The sequence below is a fragment of the Bos grunniens genome, chromosome 2 (assembly GCF_055505025.1).
Source record: "Bos grunniens cultivar Pamir isolate PY7600 chromosome 2, Bosgru_T2T1.0, whole genome shotgun sequence".
Classification (NCBI taxonomy): Eukaryota; Metazoa; Chordata; class Mammalia; order Artiodactyla; family Bovidae; genus Bos; species Bos grunniens.
In genome coordinates this window covers 101835637-101850054 of record NC_141166.1, presented here as the reverse complement: position 1 = coordinate 101850054, position 14418 = coordinate 101835637, and the positions used below count along the sequence as shown (strand labels likewise).

The 14418-nt window shown below is 36.3% G+C and overlaps 1 protein-coding gene and 1 pseudogene across 3 annotated transcripts in view; both read right to left on the bottom strand.

Annotated features, from left to right (window-relative positions):
- Positions 1-14418, bottom strand: part of PSMD14 (proteasome 26S subunit, non-ATPase 14) — a 111174-nt gene that overhangs the window by 55163 nt on the left and 41593 nt on the right. The gene's annotated exons all lie outside the window — the stretch shown is intronic.
- LOC147378425 (60S ribosomal export protein NMD3 pseudogene) lies at positions 1744-5995 on the bottom strand (annotated as a pseudogene). The gene has a single exon (XR_015152247.1). The product of XR_015152247.1 is annotated as a 60S ribosomal export protein NMD3 pseudogene (transcript).

Sequence of the window (14418 nt, the reverse complement as noted above, 5' to 3'; positions counted from 1 at the left end):
GGGGACGACAGAGGATGAGATGGCTAGATGGCATCACTGACTCGATGGACATGAGTCTGAGTGAACTCCGGGAGTTGGTGATGGACAGGGAGGCCTGGTGTGCTGCGATTCATGGGGTCGCAAAGAGTCGGACATGACGGAGAGACTGATCTGATCTGATCTGATCTGATTTTAGTTTAAACCAGTTAATTACTTAGAGCTAGGCAAGGAAACACATTCTGGGTACAAACTCAACTGAACAAATAAAACAATATAAAATTGACAATATAACCTAAAATTGCTGAATATAGGCATACATTGGAAGCACTGTGAGTTCAATTCCAGACCACTGCAATAAAGTAAATACTGCAATAACTCAAGCCATATAAATATTTTGGTTTTCAAGTACATATAAAAGTTATGTTTATTCTATACTGTAGTCTAAGTGTGCATAGCACTGTGTTTAAAAAATGTATATACTTTAATTTAAAAATACTTTATTGCTAAAAAATGTTAACCATCTTCAGTGAGTCATAATCTTTTTGCTGGTGGAGGGTTTGAAATATTGAGAACTACCAAAACATGACATCGAGACACGAAGTAAATAAATGCTGTTAGAAAAACAGCACAATAGACGTTCTCAATGCAGGGTTACCACAAATGCTCAATTTGTGGAGGGAAAAAAGAAACACAATTATCTGCAAAGGACAATAAAGTGAAACTAGGTAAAATGAGGTATGCCTCCACTAAAAAAGAAAAAAACCTTGAAAAAATAGTTGCCCCATTTATAACAAGTCAATACCCAAGTTAACAAAATACTAAAATCTTACCGGAAAATTGGGCAAGGAATATAAAGCAACTAATTACATAAGAAATAATGAAATAAATATGAAAAATGTTCAACCTCACTAGTTGACCTCCTTTAATTAAGAAATGCCAATTAACACATTAAGACATTGTTGTTGCTGTTGTTCCTATCAAACAAGCTTTACAATGCCCAATTTTGGCGCGGGTATGATAAAAGACACACACTCAGCACTATTGGTGGGAAAGTGAATTAGTACAATCTATCAGAAAAGCAACTGAGCAATGTACATCAAGAGCCTTACAACTGCACAAACTTTTTAACCTGCTTTTGCACTACTAGAAATTGTTTAAGTAAATAAACGGAGATGTTAGCATGAACCAGAACATTCATGATAAACCTTTTAATAATGCAGATAAACCTGAGAACAAAACAACCAATAATTTAAAATACTGTTTAAAACTCCTTTCTCTGTGATCTCAGATGACTCTAGCCATCTTAATTATCAATATTACCTTAAGTTAAAACTACCCTAGCCTGCTGCTATATTGAATGAATTGAATTTAGAAAGATGGTAACGATAACCCTGTGTACGAGACAGCAAAAGAGACACTGATGTATAGAACAGTCTTATGGACTCTGTGGGAGAGGGTGGGAAGATTTGGGAGAATGTCATTGAAACATGTGAAATGTCATGTATGAAACGAGATGCCAGTCCAGGTTAAAAAAAAAAAAAAAAAAAATGTAAAAGCATGTTTAGTGCTTGAAGGTTTAGATAACCTCCAAGGAATCACAACTTGCAAGCTTTTAAACCCAGGGCTACACAATATATGAAAATACTAATGTCTCATATAAAAAGAAAGCCAATAAACCTATTTGTAAATGGCCTAAATTTCAGTAATAATTCCATTCTCTGTAATTTTTTATCTAAACCTTCAAAGCCATCAACTTTTCAGTTCTTCAAGTGAGCAACTGAAATAGTTGCATTTATTCAGGTTTAAAACTAAATTTCTCTTCTCTCAATGTGAAGGCATAGACAGAACAGACAGTAAAAGTATTTTGCCCAACATCCTGACCCTACAGATGTGGAAACCATATACAACATGATCTCATGTCATCATCGATTCACCTTCACCACCAGTAGCATCTTGAGAAATGTGAAGGTCTTCAAGCATCTCAGCCAGACTAATTCGAGGTGCTCCTTCATCATCTGTGTCACTTTCCACAGGAATGGTTGAATCTCTATAAATGTTCACATTTTTTCTAATTGCTTCATCTTCTTCAAGATCTTCAAGGAAATCTTGGTATTGCCTTTCATCATCTGTATCTGTGTTTTCTCTATCTCTTGCAAGCTCTTTCAGTTTCCAGTTCCTACGACGCTGACGTCTGGTACGGTCATAGCTCTTCTTGATTAATACCACATCTGGGACTCTATCTGATTTCATTTTGTTGACATGCTCATCATTTAAGTTACAGTTGACCAAATCAAACCCCAACACCAGGTCTCCAGGATTTAGAAGATGTCCCAAATGAGTGCGACAAAAATACTGTTTATCTGTATTCATTTCAGATGTTTTCTGTACCCAGACTTCCCCGAGGGTATGCTTTTTTGATATCATTCCAGCACCTGCACTGCGTTTTATATCTTGGACTATGCTGCATTCCATAACAATAAACTCCTCCAGTTGTTTGGGATGGCATAAACTATTGAAAGGGTGACTCCAAAAAGTGTTCCCATCAATATCTTGTAGGGTATTTGGATCTATGAGGTGGATGACACTCGTCACTCGAATACACACACAAATCTGGTTCATGTTTCCCAGGCTTTGTGCCAGTTTTGGAGACAGACAAACAACATTATCCTTGCATACTGGAACAATTTCCAAAGAAAAAGTGCTTTTGTAATTATATGTATTACTATGGATATCCTGAGAGATCAGTCTCTGTGAGGCTTTGTATCTAGTAGGGACGGTACACTGAAGAAACTCTACCATCTTCTGAGCATGTTGTTTTGAGGAATAATAGAAATCCAGACCATCATGAATTTCTTTGATACGAAGTGTATCTTTTTTTGACTGGCTTTTGACTATATGTAAGGGAAATCAGCCCTGGGTGTTCTTTGGAAGGAATGATGCTAAAGCTGAAACTCCAGTACTTTGGCCACCTCATGCGAAGAGTTGACTCATTGGAAAAGACTCTGATGCTGGGAGGGATTGGGGGCAGGAGGAGAAGGGGACGACAGAGGATGAGATGGCTGGATGGCATCACCGACTCGATGGACGTGAGTTTGAGTGAACTTCGGGAGTTGGTGATGGACAGGGAGGCCTGGCATGCTGCAATTCATGGGGTCGCAAAGAGTCCGACACGACTGAGCGACTGAACTGAACTGAACTGAAAGGATTCCACTTCAGAGTTCTTCACTCTCAGAATCTGAGCGACCAGTGTGGAAAAGTGACTTAATATCATATAGGAAATATCCAAAAGAACTTAATAAAGCTTGGAAAAGAGAAGGTACAAAACAGCTATCTTCAAAGATATGAAGAGTTGTTAGACAAAGTTCAGACTAACAGCTCTTAAAGTGCAGTCCCTAAATCAGATACATCAGCACCACCTAGTAATTTGTTATAAACGTACATTCCTACTGAATCAGAAATTCTGGGAGTAGAATCCAGAAATCTTGGTATTTAGAAAGCCCTCCAGGTGATTCTGATGCCTGCTAAAACTTGAGAACCCTGACTTAGACCACATAGTTTGTAGAACTACAGGTAAATGGAATAAAGCTTATGGGGAGACTGAATTTGGGCTCCATATAAGAAAAAGCTTCTACTGCTCCAAACTATCTAAAGAGTTCCAGTTAATGAGTTCCCTGTAATTGCAGTTATTCAAACATAATTGGTTCAAGTGGGGAATGTGTTACAGAAGGGTTCAAATATTTGATGACTAATTAAATATTTTGGGGTTTGTTTCTAACTTAGTATACTACCAATTATCATATTGCTTTCCAAGGGAGCCATCTCAAATTCAACATCTTCAAAAATCAAACTTACAATTGTTTCTCTGCAAACTAACCTTACCAACTTATTTTAATCTTAAGTCTCAAACTAGAAACCTAGGCAAAATTTTCACTGACTCTCCTTCGGTCCTTATAGTCAATACATCACCAAGTTTTATCAATTCTTTTGTTATTCTGCAGTATGACAGAGATATACTTTAAAATTCATTTTTGGGAAAAGAGTTTCAAGAAAATACCATCCATAACAGTTCATTTCTAGTTAAGTAAGTCTAGGATATCATGAATATCCACTCTACCCCTCAAATTCATGTCTAAGAAAAATCCTGGAGTGGAAAAAAATCTGTTTATCTTTGTTTAACCTGAATTTTTCCAATTCATTCCATGGTCCACATGGTCCTCTCAGAGAAAATCTGGACTTTCCTTTTCAGGCTGTGAAACAATTTATCATTTTCTCAAATGTGAGGCAGAGATCAAGCTCAGGTTCCAAATAACATTTAAGTATTTACCATGGGTCTAGCACTAAAGCTTCAAGAAGCTTATATTGTAGTTGGAAAGGCAGATTAAACACACATTGGCACAGACTATCAGAAATAAAATACAATTTTTGACTTCTAGCAATGTGCTCTTTCCACTATAGCATACCATCCCATTTTCAGATGGCCAAATCTACTTATTCTGGAGGCTTAGTTCTTTTCCTTTGTTTACAATTTTAGAATCCTCTGCCACCTGGAGCCATTTCCTATTAAAGAAAACAGAAATAAGTCTTGAGAATAAATAGATGTTCTTTCCACCTGAAAATCAGTATGCCCACTGAGAACAGGGAACATCTCTGGGCTTCCCTTTATTTACTGAAATCTAGATAGACACAGGGGGCTTAGCAGAGCAAAAGGCACTACTGAATTTACTTATAACACAGTATGTACACTACCATGAAAACAAAAATATGCCTTTTTATTAAAACATGTTGTAAGAAATAAGTCACATATAACATTTAGGGCTGTTTTTTTAATCAAAGCTTCCCTGGTGGCTCAGATGGTAATGAATCTGCCTGCAATGCAAGAGACCCAGGTTCAAGCCCTGGATCAAGAACCCTGTAGAAGGAAATGGCAACCCACTCCTGTATCCCTGCCTGGAAAACTCCATGGGCAGAGGAGCCTGGTGGGCTACAGTCTATTGGGTTGCAAAGAACCAGATGCAAATGAGCAACTAACCCTTACACAAATGGTAGAAAAATAATAAAACAAGCACAGTTCATAAAATATCACCTTATTCAAATGATTAAATCATGGCTGTGTGTGTGTGTGTATATAAGCATACAAAATTACTTGAGTATTACTTTAATATATTTTAAAGAAGTAAGTAAATATACTCAATAAAATAGGACTTCAATTTTTTAGTAGAGATATCAAGTAAGTTGTCAAGATACTTGAGGTGCTAGATGGCTACACCCTAAGCAAATAGAGATATCCAGGTATAGCTCTATTTCAAGTGTTAAACAACTGAAGGGAAAAAACCGTGTGAGTCAAGGGATTCAAAGAGGAGAAATATACATGAAGTGGTAATGGGCAAAGAGGGACTTTCAGGATTGGGAGGTGCCATCCAGGAAAAGAGACATAGGATGGTTTTCATTCCTCAACCACAGAAAGTTTCCAAGTCCCTTTACCCCTATCCTCCTGTCTCAAATTTACAACCCTATGACTTTAGTCAGAAACAAAAGATTTTACAATTAGAAACTGATACAAACTTTAATGTTAGATTTAAATCACCTGTTAGGCTATGTTTACGTTCAACTAAAATGAACATCATAGTGACTGCATATAATGACAAATTATGTATCTTCCATTCAAAGGATGAAAAATATCCGAATAAATGTACAGAATTTAAATTACTTCAATTATCTTTCACTTTACTGAGAATTTATTATGTTTATAAAGAACTAGGCAAAATGCTGGCTAAAGTAAAAAAATGTTAAATGATATAAATGATACAATGGTATAAATCAAACGAAAATCTTGGCCCCAATATTTTTTGAATTTCAACAATTTGCTTAGGATATTATTATTACAAAAATAAACAATGAAGAAAATGTTTCTTTCTCGTGCTTAATCAACAGCATAGCTCTAAAACTCCCAACTTAGATGGTATGTGAACTATTTAAGTTAACTCTGTTGACCTTATAACAACTCTGCTGCTACTGCTAAGTCACTTCAGTCGTGTCCAACTCTGTGCGACCCCATAGACGGCAACCCATCAGGCTCCCCCATCCCTGGGATTCTCCAGGCAAGAACACTGGAGTGGGTTGCCATTTCCTTCTCCAATGCAAGAAAGTGAAAAGTGAAAGTGAAGTCGCTTTCTGACTTTTAGCGATCCCATGGACTGCAGCCTACCAGGCTCCTCCTCCATCCATGGGATTTTCCAGGCAAGAGTACTGGAGTGGGGTACAACTCTCTAACCACCATAATAAACAAGTTCAGAAAGTCTTTATTTTTTAAAGATTGAATATGATATGACAAACTCCAAGGTGCTTTAAAAAACAACTATTAGAATTACTAAAGACATTTTAATAACTAAAGTGGTATTAAGCAAAAGAAAAAAAAAACTAAATTGGTCTGTACTTCACACAATAAATACATACATAACTCACAAAAGATAAGCAAAATAAGAAATATCCGAATATTCTACAACTTTATAGTCTATTGTTAAAACTTAAATGGATGCTAACAATTTGAAAATTGGAAAAAAACTGGAGAATGATTTAGTTACATACTACTATAAAAAGACATGGAACTAAAATGCACATACCCCTCATACAAACAGGGCTTCCCTTGTGGCTCAGCTGGTTTAAAGAATTGACCTGCAATGCGGAAGACCGAGGTTCAAACCCTGGGATGGGAAGATCCCCTGGAGAAGGAAAAGGCTACCCGTTGCAATATTCTGGCCTGGAGAATTCTATGGACGGTATAGTCCATGAGGTTGCAAAGAGTCAGACATGACTGAGTGACTTTCACTTTCACTCATACAAATAAGAAATTGAAATAATTGCTTTTGCTGTATAAGTCCATAATACTCAAATCCTACAGGCACAAAGTTAAAATCACTTTAAGTAAGCCTGACTCTTTTTTTTGCCACTTCATTTTTTTAATTGAAGGACATTTGCTTTACAGAATTTTGTGGTTTTCTGTCATACATCAACAAGAATCAGCCATAGGTACACCCATGTCCCCTCCCTCCTGAACCTCTCTCCCATTTTCCTCCTCATCCCACATGACTTTTTAAAGTTAAGTTTGTTTAGAATGAGGTAGGGTAAATTCATACCTTTAAACTGACTAAGAGTATAAGTCAGCTATCTAACAGAATTGCAAGGTAAAACAGGTAAGCCACAGGCACAAGTAGTGTGACTGACCTTTTATACATTCATGAAGATCTACCTGACCAGTGATATAACACCTATCAGGAACTCCACAAGGGCATCAAACTCTGTACAACTGAGTTTTAATCTGTTACATTTTGATCTGTTTTGATCTGGTACATTTAGTAAAACAAACTGTCATCCAGGTCCACAAATTGTAAATGTGGTTAAATTAAAAGAGATATGAGTTGTTTTTGTGGGACTTAACCACCTGCCCTCATTAGAAGGTTAAAATCTGATCCAGCATAGAAAGCCATGACTTTTACTTGGGCAGCCCTTGTTGACTAAGTGCTTAAAAAAAAAAAAAAAAAAAGGCATTTACCATTATAACAGGATAAAAACTAACACCTCAAAGTGTTACCTAGTCAGGCCTTTTAACAAATTTGTTAACACTATTAGTTATATTACTCCACCTTTCTCTTAGTGTGAACTGGTATCAATTATTTAGCCAATTCTATAATGTTATTAAAATACCTGCTGATTAAACATGAACCAAAGTGTCACTTAAAAAGAAATGTAAAATAAGTAACATCACTGAATTGCAACAGTCCAAAAAAATCTAAAAATATAAGTTACCTTGGGCAATGACATAAAACATTTCTAGACTTATTTAAAAGTTGTTCTAGGATTAAAATATTACATGGATTTATTTATTTTTATAATGGCTATTTTAAAGAGTATATTTGGTCCTGCATTATAGAATTATCTTTTAGGCCTGCTAAAATGTTTTTCAACACAAAAAAACATTTTATTAACAAATGAAGGTGACTATTCTAAAAAATAAAATAAAACCTAAACATATATTACATAGTTGACAGGAAATAAATCTTAATTTCTGGCATTGCAATACAGCCCTTCACAAATTCCGTCAAAAATTTAAAAATTTGATGAAACCACCATCTTCAGTTTCCTCAGTTAAAAACCCCTAGGCAGGGGGTACCTGAACAGAAAAGAAGAAAATTCAAACATATACAAATAACTACCACTGTACTGTTTATCTCTTACCGAGCAAGGTAAGAAACAACCTTTTAATACTTTAATTTTGTGAGTATTAAACAACTAGTGTGAAAAACAAGCTGCATGTAAACTATTTCTACTGCCTGAGCTTCAATGACTAGCTGAGGCAACCTGTTATAGGAGGTGTTAATTGGCAAGAGGAGTACAAGTCAGAAGCATGTTCCCCATCGTCCTAACCCAGCAAGGCTAGGTCATTAAAGTGGAAATGAATTCTTTCATGTCGACTTAACCCTTTCAATGCATGCTTTCAGCTGTTTTCTCTCAATTAATTTTAAAAACTTGTTACTTTTTAGAGTTAAAAAAAAAAATGGTCCAAAAAAAGGTCCTTTGGCTGACAGTTCCAATGTCTACATTATTCAGAAGAGAAGAACAGAGCAAGTTAATTGCATTGTAATATTGCAACGCTTCTCTCTGAAAAACATATAAACTAAACATATTTGCTTATTTTAACACTGAAAAAAGATACAGGATATAGTGTTTAAAATTAGCTCAGAACCATTTAGTCATATAGGGCTCTGATTTACAATTCTGTTTAAGATACATGGGCTAACTCATAATGATAACTTAAGTATCTTAACCTTGGGACACAGTAGTAATAATTTTTTTAATTTCCACAATGTTCATATAAGAATCTCCATTATGAAAATGTTTTGAAACATATATAAGTTAAACACCTTTCTAATTAAGTTTCATTATTCTGATAAGGTGCAGAGTCAAAGCATATCCTGATGACTGGTTGCCAAAAAGCCAAAACTCCTTTTATGGCATGATCTCAGAGGTTTCCAGATGGCACATTAATTCTTTAAAAAAAAAAAAGACAAAAAGAAGGAAAGAAGAATAAGAATAGGAATTTTAAAACAATGATGCATTGCTTTTGAAATGCCATATGTATAAATACTAATATTCCCATATAATAAGCATTATAGCCATTTAAAACTCAATTACATAAATAATATTCTAAATATTATGATTAAAAAATTAACACACATATGCTACATTTTTCACCACTGAATAATCTTGGAGGTATTTTCCTTAATAAAAATATTATCAGAGTAAGAACTAAACATTAGTAAATCTATAATGCCTAAAACTATGACTCGTGATAAATCAATAAAAAATTACCAGCATGACAACAGAGACGTAATTTCATCTACTGTTGTACAGTGGAGCTCTCAAGTAACTCTAACCAACAATACACTTAACTAAAAACTTGATCAGCAAGGGTTGAGATAATAGTAGGCAATGTAATGGTTTGAAGATGTCAAAAAATGAGAATTATACACGCTATATTCCTATACCCTAATATTTATTCTTTTCCTCCCTTTTATCATTCATCTTCTTCTTTCAAGTCTTTTCATCATTGACACACTCAGTTCCTGCCTCTCTGGAAACTGACATTTTCCCTTAGGTCTACTGAGCTCATCCAATATAGCAAACCTAAGGAACTACCCTGGAGTCAACATTTTGAGAATACAAAAATTTCAGTGGGGAACAGGCAGTGGGGTGAGGCAAGGTAGCAGTCAGGGAAAAGGGGAGGTAACACCATTACTTGTTTATAAAGACACCTGATAAGTAACACAGGGACTGGTGGCCTAGTGAATAACGCCGAACTGTGACATTTCTTTCTCTTTAAGACCACTCCTGATACTCACTTTGAAACAGTTTTCACCTACTTAAAAACCTGTGTGTGTAAAATATGCCATAAGCACCAACCACTTTAGCCATTTATGAAATTCGTCTTATTAGAACAGGGACCAACTGTCTCCCATTCTGGGTGACTTTCACTCTGACCCATAGCAATGAAGAAGGAACAAGTACAATGCTTAACTACCTCTGTTATAAAGAAGCATAATTCATAGAGGACTGCTTAGTTAAACTTTTAATTTCCACAATATCCATACAAGAATCCTTATTATGAAAATGTTTTGAAACATGTATGAGTTAAACACCTTTGTAATTAAGTTTCATTATTTTGATAGGGTGTGCTGTCAAAGCATATCCTGATGACTGGTTGCCAAAAAGCCAAAATTCCTTTTATGGCATGATCTCAGAAGCTATAACTTCAAATGTTTAGGAGTGGCTAAAACATGCTATCTTTTATAATTGGACACAGGGTCCCAGAATCAAGGAGAATCTCAAAAGTCCTACAACAGAGCATTAAGGTATTAGAACTGTTTCAAAACAGACCCTACAATTGACTTTAAAGCTTTTATAGGCGCTGATGGCCCTTTTTCCTTTTGTACTGTTCAACTATTTATGTATTTAAATTACAAAACATGTAAAATACAGTCAGCCACAAACAAACTGGTTATTTTGGGAAGCATTCATAATTAAGTAGCTGCTCATCTTCTATAGTATGCAAAGTCATGTATGGAATGTTATACACACATACAAAGAGTGCATGTTTTATTTATTTACTCAACCACCACAGACCTGAGAGCCCAATGCCATGTACTGGTTATACAAAGGTAAACAGGCCCCTGCCCTTAAAAGGTTTACAAACCAGAAGGCAGGCAAGAAAAACTATAAAAGCACCACAAAAGCATATATTGTGGATACAGAAGTCAGAGAACAATGCAAGTTCAATCCCTGGGTCAAGAATATCCCCTGGAGAAGGGCATGGCAACCCATTCCAGTATTCTTGCCTGGAGAATCCCATGGACAGAATAGCTTGGTGGGCTACAGTCCACAGGGTCACAAAGAGTGGGACTCAACTGAAGTGACTTAGCACGCACGCACGGATGCCCTGAATATGTTTACAAACCAGAAGGCAAGCAAGAAAAACTATAAAAGCACCACACAAGCATATATAGTGGACACAGAAGTCAGAGTTATGTACTTGATACAATCTTCCCTTATGCTAAGAACTGAAAAATATGTAGAACTTATCCAAGCAAAACAAAAAGGAGAGGAGTGGCAAGGAAAGGCATCCCAAGCAAAGAAAATAACACATTTAAAGGCATAGAGACACAAAAAAAGCCATTATCCTGCACACTACCATTCAAAAAAAATTTTTTAAATAAAATGGGCTGAAGATCAAACCAGTCCATCCTAAAGGAAATCAACCCTGAATATTCATTGAAAAAGACTGATGCCGAAGGTGAAGCTCCAATACTTTGGCTACCTGATATGAAGAGCCAACTCATTGGAAAATACACTGATGCAGGGAAAGATCTGAGGACAAGAGAAGGGCGAGACAGAGGATGAAATGGTTGGATGGTATCAATGACTCAATGGACATGAGTCTGAGAAAACTCCAGGAGATGGTGAAGGACAGGGAACCCTGGCATGCTGCAGTCCACAGTGTCTCAGAGTCAGACACAACTCAGCAACTGAACAACAAATGGATTCTTAAGCAGCCAAACATGAGTTAATACTGCTTCCATTTCAATGAGTATTTTACTGAAGATGTGACTTTTTTCAAAGACCATTTTTAAAAGAAGTGCCTTTTCTTATCCACACTTTAGCCTTTTATGAAAAATGTTCAGCACTTCAGAATACAAATCAGTCTGGAGTTCTCTGACATGCTTAAAAGACACAGTTGTTAAGACAATAGAGAAGATGATGTGCTTTCCATACAAAATGCTGTCATACAGTAAGTAATATGTAGTATCTCTTTGGTTTATGGTATTTGCACAAATATTCTATCTGACTCAATCTTGAGGCCAAGGGCTATTTCTATTTAACATATCAAGTTCTCAAAATAATTTTTTTTTTCTGTAAGTATTTATAAAAAGCTGATTGTGTGATATCCAAGCAATGGGTACCCCTGGAAGAGAAGACACAGTTCAAGACTGTGATTAGTTGGATTACTGATCAGAGGAGCTGAGGGTTAAATGGATGCTACTGTGATCAGCTGTTAGAGCCACTAAGCAGTCTTAAGAGCCAGGCTCTAGAGGTGTTAACACAGAATACTAATAACCTTGCCTGTTTGGGTATATCCTGCTTTATATTTTTTCAAATATGTTATTTATCTCATCTAATGAAAGAAGAGAAAGACCAAGGAATGATATATAAGAAAAAGCACCATACATACAGAGGAGAGGGATTTCAAAAAACTTGGAGTGAATAGGAGAGGAAAAAAAAAGGACTTGGGAAAACTGTGTGCTAGGAACTATGACAGGAGCTAGATATATGATGAACCAATTCCATGCTGTGCTAGTCTTTAAAATGGAGGTAGGAGACAGGACAATTATACAAGTAAATAAACCTCAGGCCACATCCCGAATCTCCAGAATCTGAATGCCTCTTACCACCCACATAATAGCACTCTGGTGATAACTATAAACATTACATGAACATAAAATCCATCTATATCTCCCCTTTAACTAATTTTGCTTTTATTCTTATTAGAAATTATCTGAGATCTTCTTTCCTTCCTATTACCTTGTTTAATCAAGACCTGATATTACTATACAAAGTGGAAATTCAAATCAATACAGCTATAGCAACACTATATGTAGCCTATCTACATGGCGGGTTACACCCTGCCCAAAGAGCAACAATATAAGACTACCAAAAGCCATTACAGCAATCAGTTATTCACTGAAAATTAAGCATCCTAACATTTTAGTCTCAGTGGGACTAGTTTTCTTCTGAGTATAAACCACTGAAGTTCATCCTCAAGTAGGGCTGCAAAATAAACTATTAGTTAAGTCTGAATTTAGATAAATGAATACTTTTATGTACATCCCATACAATATTTGGGACATACTTACATTTTTAAAATATTTATTGTTTACCTGAAATTCAAACTTAACTGGGCATCCAGTATTTTTCTTTGTGAACTACGACAACCCTATTCCCAAGTAACAAGTAGTTTCTGTTCTAAGTCCATATTCTAACTCTCTCCCCCATTTCACTTGTTCTGTGTAGCTTAAGCCAGAGGCAACTTTATATTATTACACACACCAACAGCTTTTTCAAAATGAACTGTTACCTCTTTGTCTTCAATTAAGTAATAAAGTGTTCTTGCCAAAAGGTCACTAAGTTTCCTCTTATAGGGGAAAAAAAAAAGCACATGAAATTTATATCTTAATGATACACAAATCATATTTTTATTCTTATTGGAAATCAGCATCTACTTTGAAATATCTTCTCTCTCTAAATGTTAAAATAATCATTCATTAAATAACAAATGCGCGTTTTACTTTAGATAAGAAAATACAGTTCTGAGCACATTGTGCACACGACCCTGCTGGTGGGCTCCGCTGCTGACACTGGACTCACCAAGCATACCCAGAGCCACACTCCCTAGTGCCACTAGATTTTCCCTGCGACACACTCTTCTCGTCGTGTTGAGTCCCCCTTAAGTAAAACACTGTATAAGGGCTTGGGATTCGCTTGCTCGTAACTTTGTGCAGCACTGGGTCAGTACTCTGCATACTACCATTGCTCGTTGACAGACTACCTAATAGAAAAGGCTACTATCATAACTGAGAGAATTCCACACTAGAGAAACAGGATCCTGCACACACACACAAAGATGCTCAATAAATAACTCCTCAATCTCTTTATAAATAAGTGCAGTTTCGGTTTTTATTTTTTTGATCACTATCTCACCCACAAACATGCCAAGAAAGGCGTTCTGATGCCTCTGTGAGCCAAGCAGACATGAAAATGCCAAAGGCAATCCTATGCTTGTGTGGTCTCCATTAAGAATTGTAGATCCCTTCTCTCGGGAGAAGTATATCCACAAGGCCGAAAAAATAAGAGGCTAGAGAAAAGGAAGCTAACAACTCAATGGACATGAATTTGAGCAAACTCCGAGAGATAGTGAAAGACAGGGAAGCCTGGCTTGTTGCAGGTCACGGGGTCAAAAGAGTTGGACATGACCTAGCAACTGAACAACAGAACCTACTTAGAAAGAGACGAAGAAAGTGAGATAGGAAACCAATGAGGCAGCAGACTGGACACAAGGCTTATTACTATTTAGGGAATTAAATCCTCCTTAGGCCTAAGAGTAGAAAGTTGCCTCCCTGGCAAGAGAGGCCAGTGAGGCAGTCAGGTGAGCAGCTGAGAGGGAATGAGAGCAAAGTGGCGACTATCCACACAGCAAACAACTAATGCTTTTATCTAACCACTGTTAGTTTCTTTTAAAACTTATTGAGGAGTCACAAAAGACTGTGGTACACTCACTAAACAGCTTATGAAATAAAACATCACTGAAAGTTAGGCTGAAGCTTCTGCATCATC